This window comes from Tauraco erythrolophus, chromosome 24, assembly GCF_009769465.1.
Source record: "Tauraco erythrolophus isolate bTauEry1 chromosome 24, bTauEry1.pri, whole genome shotgun sequence".
NCBI lineage: Eukaryota > Metazoa > Chordata > Aves > Musophagiformes > Musophagidae > Tauraco > Tauraco erythrolophus.
In genome coordinates this window covers 2,362,904-2,379,698 of record NC_141488.1, presented here as the reverse complement: position 1 = coordinate 2,379,698, position 16,795 = coordinate 2,362,904, and positions in this window count along the sequence as shown.

Below are 16,795 nucleotides of genomic sequence, written 5' to 3'. Positions count from 1 at the left end.
CCACTCCACAGGTGGACAGGACCAGCTCTAGACTCAGTCCCACCCCTGCTCATACCTTACTCCTAAATTATTCCACCCAAACCTCCTCCTGCCTCACAAAGATGCTTTTAAAGACCATCCCTCACCTGCCTTTATTCACCCTGTTTCCTTTTCGCCTGCTTTGGGGCTGACTATTTTTTAAGGACTTTCTTTCCAGCTGCCGGACTTCTCAGAAATTTCTTTTTCAAGCTAAAACCTGAGACATTTCCTAGATAACACCAGCCTGGACCGAACATAAACGCTTCTCTTTGCTGGCTCTGCAGTGGGGCTCGTCCAGGCTTGTTGGATATTGGTACTTACAATCCTGTTCAAGGCAAGGAGTGAGAATGAAGGACTCTGAAACAGGGCACTGATGATCCTCATTCCCCGTAATTCCTGGATGCCAATGGGGAGAGGAGCACAAGCGGTGGGTTTTGCTGCTGACGTCCATAGGATGGAGTCACTGGCAGAAAGGAAGGGACGCGTTATGGACCAGGCTCCATCCATCCTGGTCTCGTCACGCTCGGGGATGACAGCGGAGTTCAGCTCTGTTTAATATCCTCATGAAAGCCAGGGAAAAAACCCATAAAATCCAACCTGAGTCTCTCCAGACAGGATTTCAGGCTATTTGTATAAACTGTCACTTCAGCTTATAATGCAGCGAACACAAATCAGAGCGAGTCCTGCTCGAGGGTAAGAGCGGAACCAGCTCATGCGCTCGCTGACATCCCAACCCAAAGTTTCCTTGAGCATCCGCAGGGCAAATCCAAGTGCTGCCAGCCCAAATCTGGGTCCCTCCAGATCTCAGGGTGCTCATCACCATGCCCCACACCATGGCTTGGCTTCTCCAAAGGGTAGTGGCTGCGGAGAGCATCTCCTTTGGATCCTGCAGATCTGGATTGGGTCGGGAAAAAGTGTTCTGTGGGATTCAGCAGTTTAATCCCAACACAGCCTCACTGAGCACAGCATCTCCTGCAAGTTGATAAAATTGAGGCATCCTTTCCCATGGGAGTTGCACACGGGGCACCCTGGGCAGATGCTGAAAGCACTGACAAAACCTGAACGTATGATGGCCTCTGGATCATCCTAATTTCATTCCTGGATGAGCCCGAGTTGCTCTTATTAAAGAGCAAAGTGCCAGAAGCTCAGCGGGCGGAGGCAGGAGGATGTGGGCTGACAGTGCAGCATCGCTGCCGGGCTTTGCCAGGGACTTTCCCTGCACCCAAATGCTCCCAAAACCCTGGTGGAGCAGGGAGGGGGATGGATAACCTCAGCTACAACCTTAGATAACCTCTAAACCAGCCGTGGGGTGGGCACTGGGCTTCGGTCACCCGGAGAAGGAATAACCATGTCCCAAGTCCTCTTCTCCATCCTCCTGGAACCCCAGGCTCCCAGCTCAGCGCATGTCACTGCTTCTCATCCCACCCAATCTCTCCTGGGTTCCCAATTCTTCCCTGGGAAATTTAGAGAGGACAATTTTCCCTTCACTTTGTGCTAATAACAAAAAACTTATAATTTTACAACTTATAACTAATAACTTTGTGCTAATAACAACACAAATATTCTGGGTGGAGAATGGATGGAGAGCAGCCCTGAGGAGAAGGACTTTGGGGTGTTGGGTGATGAGAAGCTCAACACGAGCTGGAACCGTGCGCTGGCAGCCCAGAAAGCCACCCGTGTCCTGGGCTGCATCCAAAGCAGCGTGGGCAGCAGGGCGAGGGAGGGGATTCTGCCCCTCTGCTCTGCTCTCGTGAGACCCCCCCTGCAGTGCTGCCTTCAGCTCTGGGGTCCCCAACAGCAGAAGGACATGGAGCTGTTGGAGCGGGTCCAGAGGAGGCCACAGAGATGATGTGAGGGCTGGAGCACCTCTGCTCTGGAGACAGGCTGGGAGAGTTGGGGCTGTTCAGCCTGGAGAAGAGAAGGCTCCGGGGAGACCTTCCAGCACCTTCCAGTACCTAACGGGGCTACAAGAAAGCTGGAGAGGGGCTTTGGACACGGGCGTGGAGTGACAGGACACAGAGCAATGGCTTTAAACTGAAAGAAGGGAGATTTCGATGAGATCTAAGGAAGAAATTCTTCCCTCTGAGGGTGGCGAGGCAGTGGAACAGGTTGCCCAGAGAAGTTGTGGCTGCCCCATCCCTGGAAGTTTCAAGGCCAGGTTGGATGAGGCTTTGAGCAACCTGGTGTAGTGGAAGGTGTCCCTGCCCATAGCAGGGGGGTTGGAACTGGATGATCTTTGAGGTCCCTTCCAATCTAAACCATTCTATCATTCTATGACCTCCACCTTCTACCGTCATATAGTGCTGGGTTACTGTTCCCCAACAGCTGGGAGGTGCGAGGTCCCTGTGCGAAGATGCAGGCAGGACGCGGGGAAAGCCGCTGCTGGCAGGGATGGAGCTGCTTTGCAATATGGCACCCCCAAGGAAGGAGCTGGCAGCTCCCTCGCCGGGATCTGGCACACGGCTTGGGCAAAGCATGGGAGCAGGAGCAGCTCTGGGACAGCAAAACAATCCCATCCCTGTGCCACAGCCAGCACCTGCCCCACCAGCCCACCAGCTCATTGGCATTAGGAAAATGAAAAACGCTCAAAAAATCACCGGTGATATTCCGATTGTGGCTATTCACTGTGGGAACATGGTAAATCCTCAGGGCCGGCAGCGCTGGCAGCTCCTGGCTTCCCAGTGACAGTGGGGAGGTGACAGCTATGTGACCCAGCTCGGCAGAAGGATGCATCCAACATGAGCACAGCAACGAGCGAGACCCTCACTCGCACGTCAGTTTGGGTGTGGATTGGGATCATCCATCCCTTGGCATCCATCCGAGTTGTGTTCCCCTGCCCAGACCTCCCAGATGGGGAGATGCTGTCCTGCAGCCCAGGGAGGGGTCCCACCACATCCCAGGGACGGATCCCACCACATCCCAGGGAGGGATGGGGGCTGCTCCAGCTGCTCCCAGGCCAGCCAAGTGTTTGCCAGCCTGTGGGCTGTGACCTCTCCCAGGGCTCGTGAGCATGCCTGCCTACACCCCCATCAGTTAATTACCTTTGATTGCTGGTGTGGTGGGAGGAGAAGAGGAATTTTCCCTGGAAGGTTCAGGTGCCCATCAGGAACCCTCTCTGAAGGGTGCTGGGTGCTGTGTGGGAGGGCTGAGCCCATCTCCCCCGTGCTCCTCACCCCATGGCTCTGCTCTCAGTCCCATTACTACTTTCGGGTCCTTTTTGAGTCCAAGGGGGAAAATGCAACAGCCCCTTTGGCTGAAACCCACCCGCAGCCCCCACGGAGAGGGACCTGACACCTCGGGGACATCGGCACTCGCTCCTGTAGCCGAGGGAGGTAAAGAGGAGCTTCCCCTGCCACTGGCAAAGCAGATGATCCAACGGGAGGTAATTACGCTGATTGAGCCCTGGGTAATCCAGCTCCCACCGTAACCTTTACTCAGCTGCTCCGACGACGGCACAAACTATAATTTTGCATAATAAACGTGTCACCCGCAGCTAAATCGGTTTCATTCTATAGTAGTTTCAGGCTCCCTCCTCCTCAAATGGCTCTTCGTCAGCCTGAGCATCCCGGGTGAGAGCCGACGGGCCCGATCCGAGGTGGTGGGGACAGGGACGTCCTCGATTCTCCCGGCTGTGGAGCGCGTGGGTGAGCACCGCGGCGCAGGGGTTTGTGCCACGGGAAACTCAAGGAGCCACGAGGATGCTGCGACACGGGGCATGGGCTGCTTGGGGCAGGGGCTGGCAGATCTGCTGGGGCACAGGGTGCCAGCTGGGTGCCACCAAGCACATGCCAACCATGGGTGACACGAGGCACCAGCCGTCTCTGAAAGGCAGCCGGATGGCCCTGGGCTCGGCCATGCACTGTGGGAGCCTCTTCCCCAGCTTCTCCCAGTGTGAGGTCCCTTATCTCCATCTGCCACCCGCTGGCACTGGGAGAGGACCAGTTGGGGGGTGTTCATCTGCTCCCCGCAGCCCCATCCTGCTGCAGGAGGGTCGGAGGGGACCGATGCTCCGTGTCCACCAGCCCACAGCACCGCGTTAGTGCTTGCACCACGTCCGGGGCCACGCAGGGACCCCCCCACTTGCCGCCTCCGGGGTTTCTTGCCTCCACATCCCCTTCCTTCAGGTCCCCACTTGCCTGGTGAACCCACATGCTGGGGGATACTGGTCCCACCACAAAGGCTGGACCGGGCACACCAAGAGAGCCCAGCTCAGCCCGCGGGTGGTCCTGCATCCAGCTGGGTACGGCGCAGTGGCCAGCATCATGCCCCAGGAAAGCAGCCACACTTCCTCCTCAATCCGAAGGAGGACCCTTGGCTCTGCCAAAGCAGCAGGACACGTGCAGGCACCCGGATAATTAATTTTGGGAAGCAGAACCAGCTGATGGCTTCCCAGGCCACGTGCTGCAGCTGGTACCTCCGGCTCCCCGGGGAGCTCCCGGCATGTGCTTCCCCCCAGGTCCCTGGCAGCCAGCAGATTTTTCTCCTTCCTGCTGCAACTCATCCAAGAAGGGATGTGGAAATCTTCCCCGGGTGTCCTGCTCCCCAGGCAGGATCCTCTCAGGAGAGACCCATGGGTGTCCGCCGTGTCGAGGCCTCACATGGAGCCCATCCGGATGTTTTCCCCTGTCCCTGCACAGATGCTGGGGGCACCATCAGGATTCCCCAACGCGGTGGCTATGGCAGCACCTTCCCTGCCACCCAGTGACACTCGCCTGGCCCTGGGGAGCTGGCGGGGAAGGGGTTGAAAGCTGGGAAGGAAGAAATCCAGGCAGACACACCGGGATCAGAGGCACGGCTTGAAACCCCCAGCCCTGACGGAGCGGAGCCGGCTCCATCGCCCCGCGACTGAGCCAGGCCCTCGAACCGCCCGCTGAGGAGTGAAGGTCAGAGCTGGGCTGTGCCCTCTGTCCCCATCCTTCGTGGTGCCATGTCCCTACGGGGGTCTGGAGCACTCCGTCCTGCCAGGGCCAGGTCAGGAACGGGTGTCAGGGCTTCACTGGCTGAACCAGGAGCTGAAGCCCAAGGGTGGCTGCGACCGCAGCCACCAACAGCCTCCCATCGAGCACCCCCTGGCTCCTGGCCACCTCCTCTGCCTCCCCCTCTGCCCTCCAGCCCACAACTCACCATCTGCCTCCCAGGACACCCGGCACAGTCCTCAGGAGGGGTTGGCACAGCCCTCCACCAGCCACTAAAGACTCCAGCAGCCCCTGGCGTGGCTGGCAGGGGCAGGGCAGGGAACCGCAGTGCTTTTAGGGCTGTAAAAATCCCAACGTCCAGTTCAGACCCTTCTGAGGTCTCTCGCTCCAGCCTGGCACAGTCCCCTGGGGCAGGGGGACACAGCTCGGGCACAGCCTGCTGCCAGCCCAGCTTGGGAAGAAACGCTGTGGCTCTCCCAGTTTAAAAAAGTGAGGAGAACCTGACTCTGCCACCACCTTCCTCTTTCAAAACCTCCCACATTTTAAGGGAGGATGCTGAGATAATAAAGGATGGAGACAGTGGCATGGCCATTCCCCTCTCCCAGATATACCTCCCACCTCTCCTGTCTCGCTGTGATGAGGGGGGACATCCCGGGAGGGGTCCAGGCAGCCCCCCATGACAGTGAGGGTTGAGATGTCCCTTGGTGGACACCCCCAAGGTCACGGGCAGTGAGTATTCGGGGTGAGCACACGATATCCTGCCTCCGCCACCTCCTCGGTGGCACTGCCACCCAGCCAGGGGACAGGAGCCAGCTCCGGGGACCAAAGGGACCCGATCCAAGCATCTGCGGGGGCAACCTGCCAAAATAACGCCCTGAAGGCAGCAAGGAGGGGCTGTCCCTGGGGAAGCCCTTTCCTCCCGAGAGGATGCCGCTCCAGGAGGCGGCACAAGACGAGCACAGAGTGTCCCCTGCACGGAGCGGTGTTCAGCCCCACACCGGTTCTCCCTGGGCTCTCACTGCCAGAGACCCCCGCAGCACCCGAGGCCTGAAATCATCTGGGAAGCTCTAATCTGGGAAGCTGAGGGCTGGAGCTGGGGGGGTTGGCGGAGGGGTGTCAGGGTAGCTGAGGTGGGGACAGGGCAGGGTGGAAGGTGGAGGTGGCAGTGGTGACCCCAGGACCTGCCAGGGAGGACGGGACAGGGGGTGAGGGGCCAGGATGGGACAGATGCCACCATGGGGGTTGACCTGAGGTGCCCACCATGAGATGGACAAGCCTTGCTTGGTGCCTGGCCACTGCTCACCCCGATGCTCCCTGGAGCCACCAGCCCCCAGTGGGATGTGCACAGACCCCGCCAAGCCCTCAAGAGACACCCCACTGCCCCACTCAGCACCGCAGCTGGCCGCAAAGTTTCACCCCCCCAAAACCCATCGGCCCCCTGAGGACACTGCCATGTTCTGAGCCTCCTGCCTCTCCACTCTCCGTTTGCTCCGATGCGCTGCTGGGGAGGTGCCCAGGGTGGGTACCGGATCGCCAGCACCCGTGGGCACTGGGCATCATCCACTGCCACAGCCCAGGGCCTGCATGCAACCGTGTCACCTGCACCCGCCACCCATCAGCTGCTCACCTGGGCTCTGCTGGAGCCGGTGCCAACGCCGAGACCGATGGTGATACTGGTGCCGGTGCCGATGGTGACAGCGGTGCTGCTGATGCTGCCGGTGCCGGTGTCGGTGCCGATGCTGATGCCGGTGCCGGTGTTGATGCTGATATCGCTGTGAGTGTTGATGCTGGTGCCGGTGTCGATGCCGGTGCCGGTGCCGGTCCCAGCCGGAGGAAGGACGCTCCGCGCTCGGCAGCAGCCCCGGGGAAGCCTCCGGCTCTCAGGCAGCCCTTGGGGCACCCGGGGCCGAGCCGCCGCCGCCGCCGCCGCCGCCGCCGCCCGCCGCCTCCCCCCGCCCGGCCCACGCTCCGCGCGGGGGGGACCCACCCGCCCGCTCCCCCCCCGCCGCCGCCGCCGCCGCCGCCCCGCCCGCCGCCTCCCCCCGCCGCCGGGCCCTGCCCCCATCCCCGCTCTCTGCCCGCCGGGCACCGGCCCCCCCCCGCTACCGGTGCCGCCCCGCAGCCACCCCCCACCCCGGGCTGGTCCACCCAGCTGCTTCCCCCCACTCCCCCGCTCCGGTGTGCCCGGGGGCTTTGTCCCCTCCGTCCCCCCACTCTGCACTGGGGCATTTGGGGGGGCTGTGACATCCACCCCCCCCCCCCCCCATAAGGCTCCATATGACATTGCCCTGCGATGCGCTGGGAGGACCCACCAGCCCGGGCAGGGGCTCGAAGCGCAGCGTGGTGAGCAGCCCGGCAGCCTGCTCGGGAAAAAAAGTGCCAAAATCCCAAATTTCTTCTGAATTAGGGTCCCTGGAAGGAGACCCATGGCCTGAGGACGGCCCCACTCGCCCGCCGGGACAGCTTGGCCCCGGCCCACACCCCTCCCTCTGCGTTTGTTTCAGCCCAAATTGTCAGGCTCAAAACCTCTGGAATCAAAAAAACAACTAAAAAATATGTGGCTGCACATCGGTGGCGTGTGGTGCCCGGGGAGGGGGTGTGGGTGGGCTGGGAGACCCTGGATCCGGCCGGTAAATCCACCTGCTCGTGTCACAGCCTGGTGTTTTGCCCAACACAAGGATGGTCCTCCCTGCAGGACGCTGAGCAGAGCCTGGGCATGGAGCAGATGCCGCCATCTCGACAGCCCGGGCTGCTCCCGGCCTGGCACCAGCACCACCTTGATGGGGGATGCGGGCGACACCGAGTGTGAGCGATGGGGGTTCCCCACCCACAACCCTGAGCTGGGTCAGGAGAGGGAGGGAGGGGAGAGGCAGCGATGAGCCGAGCTGCCCCAAGCGTGCGTTAAAAGCACCCGAATTTGCAGGCGGGAATGATGTCCCACCTCCCCAGGCTGCTGCCGGAGCTCTCGCACGTGTGCAACAGGGAAAGAGCACAATTTTGGTGACAGGCTCTGAAATGTCCTCACCTGACTCTCGAGGTGCTCAGATGATGGCCTCAGAGCTGGGAAGCGAGGGGCACCCGGGTGATGGAGCACCCAGGCGATGGAGCACCCTGCTTCCCTGGTCCTGCTCCAAGATGCCGTTCCAGGCAGGAGTGGGGCTGGGGGCACATTCCCAAATTCCCAGCTCTGGCCAATCTCCTCTCCATACTGATGGCGAGGGGTGATGCTCAGCACCTGGAGCAAGGTGCCCATCCCGGCCCTTCCCTGGGGAAGCTCAGCACCGCCCGGGGCTGGTGGGTGCTGGGGAGCAGCAGTTGCTGACCTGGGAAGGGCGACGCTTTCCTGACCTCCGCAAGGTGAATTCGGACGGGCCTCGCCACGCCAAGGTCGTAGAGGGATGAGAACCACCAAAAGGGCCGGGAAAATATCGCTGCCCAACCCTTGGCTGGTCCCAGCCCAGTGCTTGCCTCCCGTACCCCCATACCCCAACAGCTCGGGGGATGCTGGAGCCTCCCAGTCTCGGCAGCCAGCGGGAGGGAGATTTATCCCGCCTGCTCGCTCACGCGTGCTGACGGGCGACTGGCAGCTCCCGCACGGCCGGCGGGGAGGGGAGCCTTCGCCAGCCGCTATTTTTAGCTCCTCACACTCTTGTTTTCTCCTTGACTGTCTCCCCTCTCCGGAGCAGTCTCAGGCCGAGCATCGGCGATGTTTATCCTGCCTGGCACCTGATCGGATGTGACACGGGCTGTCGCGGGCGAAGGGGACAGCTGCCATCCCTCTGCTCCGGGAGATGTGTGGGGGCCAGGAAGGAGATGTTGGGGGGACAGGGAGGGAGAGGAGGGAAGGCCATGCTGGTTGGAGAGGATCCTGCTGCACACCCTGGGCTGGGTCTCCCTTCCTCCAGCTCCTGGGTGCCCCTAAGGGATGCTCTGCCCTGCGAGAGCTGGGGGAGAAACAGCGCAGTCCCTGTTTCCACCCAGGCTGAATGCTTCCTTCTGCTGGAGTGATCCTTTGGGGATGGCTGGGCTCAGGAGCTGGGTAAACTGAGGCACACAAGCAGTGTGTCAGTCACTCCGTGTTCGGCTGGTACGTTGGTGGCACCGACTAAGCTCTCCAAACCTGCTAACATCCAGGTCGTGGTGAGCATCGAGAGCTCAAACCCCCAGCTAAAGCCCACGAAACTCTTGGGTGCGATCCCCAGCAACGCAAAAACACGTGGGCATGGCAGCTGGGAAAGGGAAACGGATTCCGGCAGCAGCCAGGTGGTGTTGGCTCGGTGCGGTACTGGCACGGGAGCGAAGGTTGCTCCACTCTTCTTCTGCCCTTCCAGCACCCGCTCTGGGGCTTTGCAGATGTTGGGATCCCCTTCCCAGAGTGCTGCCAGCAGGGTGAGCATCCCTGCAGCTGGGGAACCTCAAATATACTGTCCGTGCCCTCGCGAGCATCGGGACAGCCCTTGCTTCATCCATCAGGGAGGTGAAGCCAGTGAGGTTGGGGTCTGACCGCTCCCTGCTCTGCCACCTGCTTTAAATCCCATTTTCTCCTTAAAAAACAGACGACTCCAGAACGGGGCAGAAAAGGGCTCGGGACAGTCTATTCTCCATCCGCTGCTGCTGCCAAGGTGCTTTATCCCACTTGTGCAGGAAGGTCATTGCAAGGCACCGACCCTGAAGCTGCGGGAGGACTGGGGCAGCCCCCCAGGAATGGGGGCAGCACCCCCGCGCCCAGCGGGGCAGGCAGGGCAGGAGCAGGGCTGTTTTCCACTCGCCTTCTCCAGCGCTCCGGGCTCCGATCTGGGCTAAAACTCACCTCCGAGGGAGAGCAGCACTTTGCTGTTCCTCTTTTAGATGTATCTTCCTAATTTCCAGTCCAGTTTAGGCCCTGGTTTCTCGCTGGGTACGTAAGTGATGTGGAGGAAAGGTTATTCCAGAGCTGAGTTCGCCCCTGGGCTGCGTCAGTCCCTCCGTTAAGGTGCTATTTCGGGCACAGGTCACAAGGTTTGGGGACCTGCAGGTTGTTCCTTGGCTGGGGACAGGGACTTTCCATGAACCTGGGCAGGACACGGCCTTGGGGATGTCCCTGCATGGGGGATACCAGCCCCAGAGCGATGAAAGTAGCTCCTGCGGGATGGATCTGCAGAGAACGTGCTCAACCCTTGGGAAAAAACATCCTGCTCGGGAGAGGCCAGAGGCCAAAGGCAGCGAGAGCATCTCATTGCCCGGAGGATTGCAAAGGAGAGGGAAAATGCCAGCGAACACCTCCCAGGGAGGCGATTTGTCACCAGGCAGGGGGGACCGTCACGCCGAGAGGAAAGTCTGGACATTTCTGCCTCGACACAGGACACGTTAAGGCCACGGCAGACAGCAATGCCCTTCCCGAGCGTCCTCTTTGCTCTGGGTTCTCAGCCATCTGGAGCTGAGCTTACTGCACCGTCCTCCGCAGGGCACATCAATTACTCAGCACCATCTTCCCACCTGGGCACGACATGACGGAGGTGGTGAGCATCTTCTCGCCGCCGTGCCGTGCCATTGAGCAGCCCCTCGGTGGGTGCACGCACCCCCCGGTGCCTCCCTGCCATGATGGGAGACAGCACATGAGCTGCGTTCCGTCGTGCTGCAGGTCAAGGCAGCTTGAATTCCTGCAACGAGTTGCACCGGTCTTTGCCACTCTGCTGCAACTTTGCCATCCCCAGCAGAACAGGAAAATTCAACCAAAATAATGATTTTTTGGTTTGTTTGTTTGTTTGTTTTGCTGCAGAAGCTCTTTCCTGACCCAAAGATGTGGTGGATCACGCAGCCAGATGCAGCCACAGCTTAGGACTCATCCTGGGAGCTGTGGTCCTGCCAGGGAAATGAGGTCCCCGTGGAATGACTGTGAATGCTGCTCTCGGGGTCCAGCCATCAAAATATTCATCGCTTGCCCTGATGGACAAGCAGAATGTGCAAATTATTTCTGGGACAAAATCACGACAGTTTGGGAAACCACCTTTCCTGTGTTCTGAGCCCAGGAGCTCAGAGCAGCACAGGAGGGTTTGGGAGGAGGTGGGATGTGGTGGGATCCGTCTGGTTTCTGCTTTAAGGGACCAGTTTGGGGTGGCGAGGCAAGCCTTCAGAGGAAAGGTGTGTTTGGGTGTGTGTGAGCATAAATAAAGTGTCCCCAAAAGATGTCTTCATGGGCAAAAAAATAAAAACATTAAATCAGTTGTTCATGCTCCAGTAACTTCCAGATGCTTGGATGAGGCTGTGGGAGCCTCACAAACACCTCCCGGCTTGGGGGAGCAGCTGTCCCTCCTGCTTGCCACTGTCCCCTGCCCACCGAGGGGGCTGCTGGCCCCCAAGCCCCTGGATTTTAACCAAAACCATCAGATTTCAGGGCCCGTTTTCCCCCGCAGACCCTCACTCTCTGGCTGAGCACAGAGATGCTGCAGACCAGCCAAACTGGGGCCAGCACAGTAGCCATCCCTGGGTGCCACCGCCCCGGGGGATGCGGGCGCTGCCTGCAGCCCTGCCTGCTTCCCTGCCTTCACCTCCAGCAGCCGGGGGATTTGTGCAAAGCTCCCAAGCGCCCGGCTTGGGCTTTTTTATCCCTGGCTGCTCTTCCCTTGACATTCTTAGCTGTGCCACTGGCTCCGGCGCTGCTCGCTAACCCCTTTTACAGGCAGCTAAATATAGCCCAGGCAGCTAAGCAAAATCTGCTCGGCAGGGCCACGTGGGGCTCGGCAACGCTGCCGCAGCCTCGGCCGGGCTGTGGGGTCTGGGGACGATGACAAGGTCCTCGCTGGTGGCATCTTTCCCCCCATGGTTTCTCATCCCTGTCCAGGTGAGCATCACGGTTGCTTTGATGCTCCTGACAGCATCTCGTCGCTTCTTGGTGGCTCCGTTCCGCCCCCACTCTGGGATTTCACGGGATCCCTCTGCCCAAGTTGGGGTATTTTATGCTGGGGAGCATCTGGGCTTTATTAGCATCCCTGATCCTACAGAAACATGATGTAAAACCCCAGCTCATTCTCGTGCTTAATAAAAAACAGCCGGTTGGCTCCGGTGCACCCACGTGGGTGTTGTGTGAAGCACCCAGTGCAGGGAGCAAACCCAAAACCCGGCAAGGCACCCTGAGGGCTCACCTGCACCCCACAAAGGGCTCTGCACAGCTCCAGCCCCACGGAACGCTCACCCATGGGTGCAGCTCGGATTTTGCCTCTCCTGTCAAAGACAGATATTTCCACCAGAGCCATGAACTCATTAAGGAGACACTGATCCAATTGTCTCCACGCCAGCGCTTGTGGGGTTATTTTTCCTTTTTTTTTTTTTTTTTGGTTTTAAATGGCAAGGACTGAGGCGAAAGGCTGACGGGAGATGTCTAATTGGATCCCCACGGCTCATTAGCCATTTCTCCGAAAGGAAGAATCATTAAGGCTGAAAATGAACAGGCTTGCAAAAAATGCCTGTGCCACACGCAGCTTTCCCCGGGCACACCGAATTGCAATCCCTCCGGCGTCGCCCTGGCTGGGATGCCTGGGTGGCACTGGGGATGCCCCGTCACCCGGGGGATGTGGGAAACCCAGGTAAGGGACTCGGAGAGGCTCATGCTGGAGTTTGGAGGACAGCTGGAGCTTTTGGGTGCCAGGAGAGCAAATTGAGGGGCTCCAGTTCAGCACTGGGGCCAGTGGCAAAGCAGAATCATAGAATCATGGAATGGTTTGGGTTGGAAGGGACTACAAAGATCATCCACTTCCAACCCCCTGCCATGGGCAGGGACACCCTCCACTACAACAGGTTGCTCAAAGCCTCATCCAACCTGGCCTTGAAACTTCCAGGGATGGGGCAGCCACAGCTTCTCTGGGCAACCTGCTCCAGTGCCTCACCACCCTCAGAAGGAAGAATTTCTTCCATAGATCTAATTGAAATCTCCCCTCTTTCAGTTCAAAGCCATTGCCCCTTGTCCTATCACTCCACACCCTTGTCCAAAGCCCCTCTCCAGCTTTCCTGTAGGCCCTTTAGATACTGGGAGGCTGCTGGAAGGTCTCCCCGGAGCCTTCTCTTCTCCAGGCTGAACTTCAGAAACATCCAACGGTGCAGAGGCTGCAGGCCGGGAATGATAGAAGAACCAGGTCCTCCTGCAAAGTGGACCAAGGACATCTTCAGATCAAGATCTCCCCCTGCTTTTTGCTTCCCCAACCTCCCTACTCCACCACCTCTGTTGATGCGGATCCTGGTACCTTGTGAAGGACATTTAGCTCTCAGTGGAGTCACCTCCTCCCGAAATTTTCCACCTCATGAGAGACCCAGCGGTTGTGACAGCGCAGAAACTCCTGCATGACACTGCCATCCATCACTGGCCAGGCATCTGGCCACCGCCATGAGAAAGACAAACAGCGTCTGTCCAGACTCAGCAGGGAAATGCCGAAGCTTTCCCAGCCAGTCGCTGTGTCACCGGGCCCAGGCTAAATCGAGCTTCAAGCGCAGAAGGTAGCCAGCGTTTCTTGGTCTTGTTCTTCTGGAAGAAGCTTTGGGGAGAAGACCCCAGCCTGTTTGGTGACAATGGATAGGTTTGGTGATGACCCATTATGGAAATCACCAGCCATGTCACCCCACTGGCAAAAGGTCCTCGAAGAGGGTCCCAAATGCAAATCCTGATGCTTGCTGGGTTTCCCAGAAGCAATGCCTGCAGGTGGGGTGCCCATCACTACGTTCAGAGGGCTTTCTCGGTCTCCATCAGGCTCCTCTGTTGGGCTGGTCTCAAGGGCTGATGTGTTTGAGACGGATTCGGCTGCAAAGCCTGCGGTGCTGCAGGATGGAGGATCTTGGTAAACAAAAGGGACAACGCACGAGTTTGAACACAGAAGGTCCTGCAGGTGCCTGCAGTGACCCACTCAAAATCCATTTCTTTTATCTCCACTGGCTTTGAATCCCTGGTCCCGCGACCCTGAACACCCTGCCGCTGTCCGCAATGAAAGGCCGTGCAATCTCCCATGGCCAGTCCTCCCGTGCCTGTTTATTACACAAGAGCTTAGTGGAAAAGTAATTCCGCAACTCAAAGGCATCCTTAGACAAGGGGGGAGGGAGATGCTTCGATCTCAGGACTTCAGCATTCCTCCTTCCCATCCCAGCCTGGCTTTGTGCCTGTCCCACTTCTCGTCTGGGGGCTGGAAACCCCAAAAGAGGCAACACAGCCGGAAAAGTAAACTGCTGGCAGTAAACAGGTCCTCCTTGCTTGGCTTCTCTTGCAGCCTGGGAAGAGCATGGGGACCTCCCCACACCTCCCAGCGTGGATGAGCAGCACCCTCAGGTCTTGGAGCCATTCCCCAAAGCACCCAAAACACCCGGCTGTGACATGCTTGCTGGCAGCTGGTGGCTGAGGGGAAGGGTCCTGGGTGCCCTGAAAGCCCCATCCAGGCGCAGGACCAGCCCCCAGGGTGCTGGAGGCAGGACAACCCCATGGCCCAGGGATTTGTCAAATCCGAAATCATCACCCCAAAAACACACCTTACGCCGTGCCCTGGGTGATGTTCCAGAGGAAAGGTGCTCAACGAGTTTAGCTGGTTTTCCAAACACAGACTCGATTATTAATTATTATTATTATTAATTACTGTAATGTAGGTTTATCCATGAATAGCATGGCTCGGGCTCAGCAGGAACCCTTCTGGCTGCACCCCCGGCTAAGCCGGTATTGTCCCAGATACAGTCACATGAGATCATTTGTTTTCTGCCCAGGTCCCTGGGCGGGAGGCCATCCCTGGCGAGCTGCTCTGGTCCCTGCTCGCCACCGCTCCGGTGCCACCCCCAGCCAGGCTGGGCCTATAATCCCCCCGCAAAATGATACCCTGACCCCTAATGCACCAGGTGCCAGGGTGGGGAGAGGGGAAGAATGTGTCCCCTCATGCCTTGGGAATGCTGAGTGATGCTGGAGTGGGAGTGGAGGGGGAGGCAGAGGAGAAAAAAGGTGTTTTATCAAATTTTTGTCAGTGTTTTATCAGGTTTTAGCAGTGGTTTATCACCCTTGCCCATGGGTGCCCCCAGCCCCGCGGTGGGACACAGGCTGGGGGTTCTGTTGCAGGGCAAGGGCTGGAGACAGCCGCAGGTCCCTGGGCTCCAGCAGCGTCTCTCATCTCCCATTCCTCATCTTCCCTGGGTGCTGGGTGATGTAAACCCTGTGTGTCCCCAGTGCACGAGGGCTGGCACAGCTCAGGCACTTGTCACCCCGCTGCCAGGCTGCCCGGGCCCGGCTCTCGCTGCGGGCGGGGACACGGAGGGGCTGCTGCTGCGGGCGGTGGCAGTGGTGTGGCCCCTGCTCGCCAGAAAACCAGGCGGGGGGTGACCCCTGCGACACGGGTGGGGCCCCCGAGCCCCCCTGGCAGGCGGGGGCCAGCTCGGCCACCCAGGAGAGGACAGGGACCGAGCCCTGTCGCCGTCCCCGCCGTGTGCACCGGTCTTACACCGTCACTGCCATCTGGTGGCATCATCAGAGGGGACGAGGGAACAGCGTGGGGAGGGCTGGACCCTCCAGAGTCCATGGAGCCGGAGGGATTCCTGCTCCTGCCATGCCAGGTCCTGGCAAGGCACAGGGGGACAGCAGGACCAGGGGAGAAACACCTCCCAGGAGGACAGGGATTGAAGGACATTCCTGCTGCAGATGTCACCACGCTCCGATATCCAGCTGGGAAGGGATGGGAGCCACCAGAACCCCCATCTCCCACCCAGGGGGCTGTGCCCAGAGCCGGTCCATCATGTCCCCTGGCTGCTGCCAGACCCGTGCCCGCGGACAGACGGGCAGGACGGGTCCCCGCTCACCCCCCCTCTGCTCCTTGGGAGGAAAAGCAACCTGAGCCCAGCTGAGGTCAGCCTCAGCGGGCGATTTCTGGGCACTGACCTCTCCCGTTGCAGGACCGTAACCAGCCGGCAGCTTTTGGGAGCCCGCAGAAGTTTAGAAAAGCTTTTATTTAATTTTGTGCTGATCAGAGGCCAAACCCTGGAGCTTCACCTCTGGAGCAAGAACCGTGACACCCTCCTCTGCCTCAAGGACATGGCAGACACTTCAGACCTGCCCCAGCCCTGTGCCCCCCGAAACCTCCCTCCTGCCGCATACTCATGTACTCTCCCCGCTGTCTAAATTTAGGGTCTGGCAGTGGGCTGGTGCGTCCCGCTTCGTCTCAGCCCCTGAATTATTCGTGCCAGCAGCAGAGCAGCACTCGCCGCCCTGGGCAGACGTGCCAGACTCTGGCTGGGCGGACTTGGACTGCCCCGGCTCCTGCCACCGGCTCCATGTGGGCAGATGCCCCTCGGCATCCTTTGCCTGGGGTCTGGCCCCGCAGTGGGAGCGGGTTCGGGCTGGTGGGGTGCTGGAGCTGGAAGGTGTGTTGTCAAAGCCAGGAAGAAGGGCTACAGGTGGCAAAAGGAAGACTAAGGAATATACGAGTCCATCGCTCCACAAGATGGGGGACCTGGTGCCACAGGACACGGGAAAGGCTGAGGTACGGAATGTCACCTTTGGCTCTTTACTAGTGAGATGGGCCTTCAGGAACGCCAAAAACCACAGGGAAGGGGTGGAGCAAGGAAGATGTAACCTTGGTGGAAGAGGATCAGGTCAGGGGATACTTGTCCAGCAAACTGGACATATGTAAGTCCATGGGCCCTGATGGGATGCACCCATGAGTGCTGAGGGCACTGTCTGATGTCATCATGAGGCCACTCTTGATAATCTTTGGTCAGTTTTGCTGACTGGGAGAAGTGTCTGAAGACTGGAGAAAAGCCAATGTCACTCCTATCTTCAAGAAGGGCCAGAAGGAGAACCCAGGGAACTATGGGCCTGTCAGCCTCACCTTGATCCCAGAGAAGGTAATGGACCAGTTAAACCTGGAAACCAT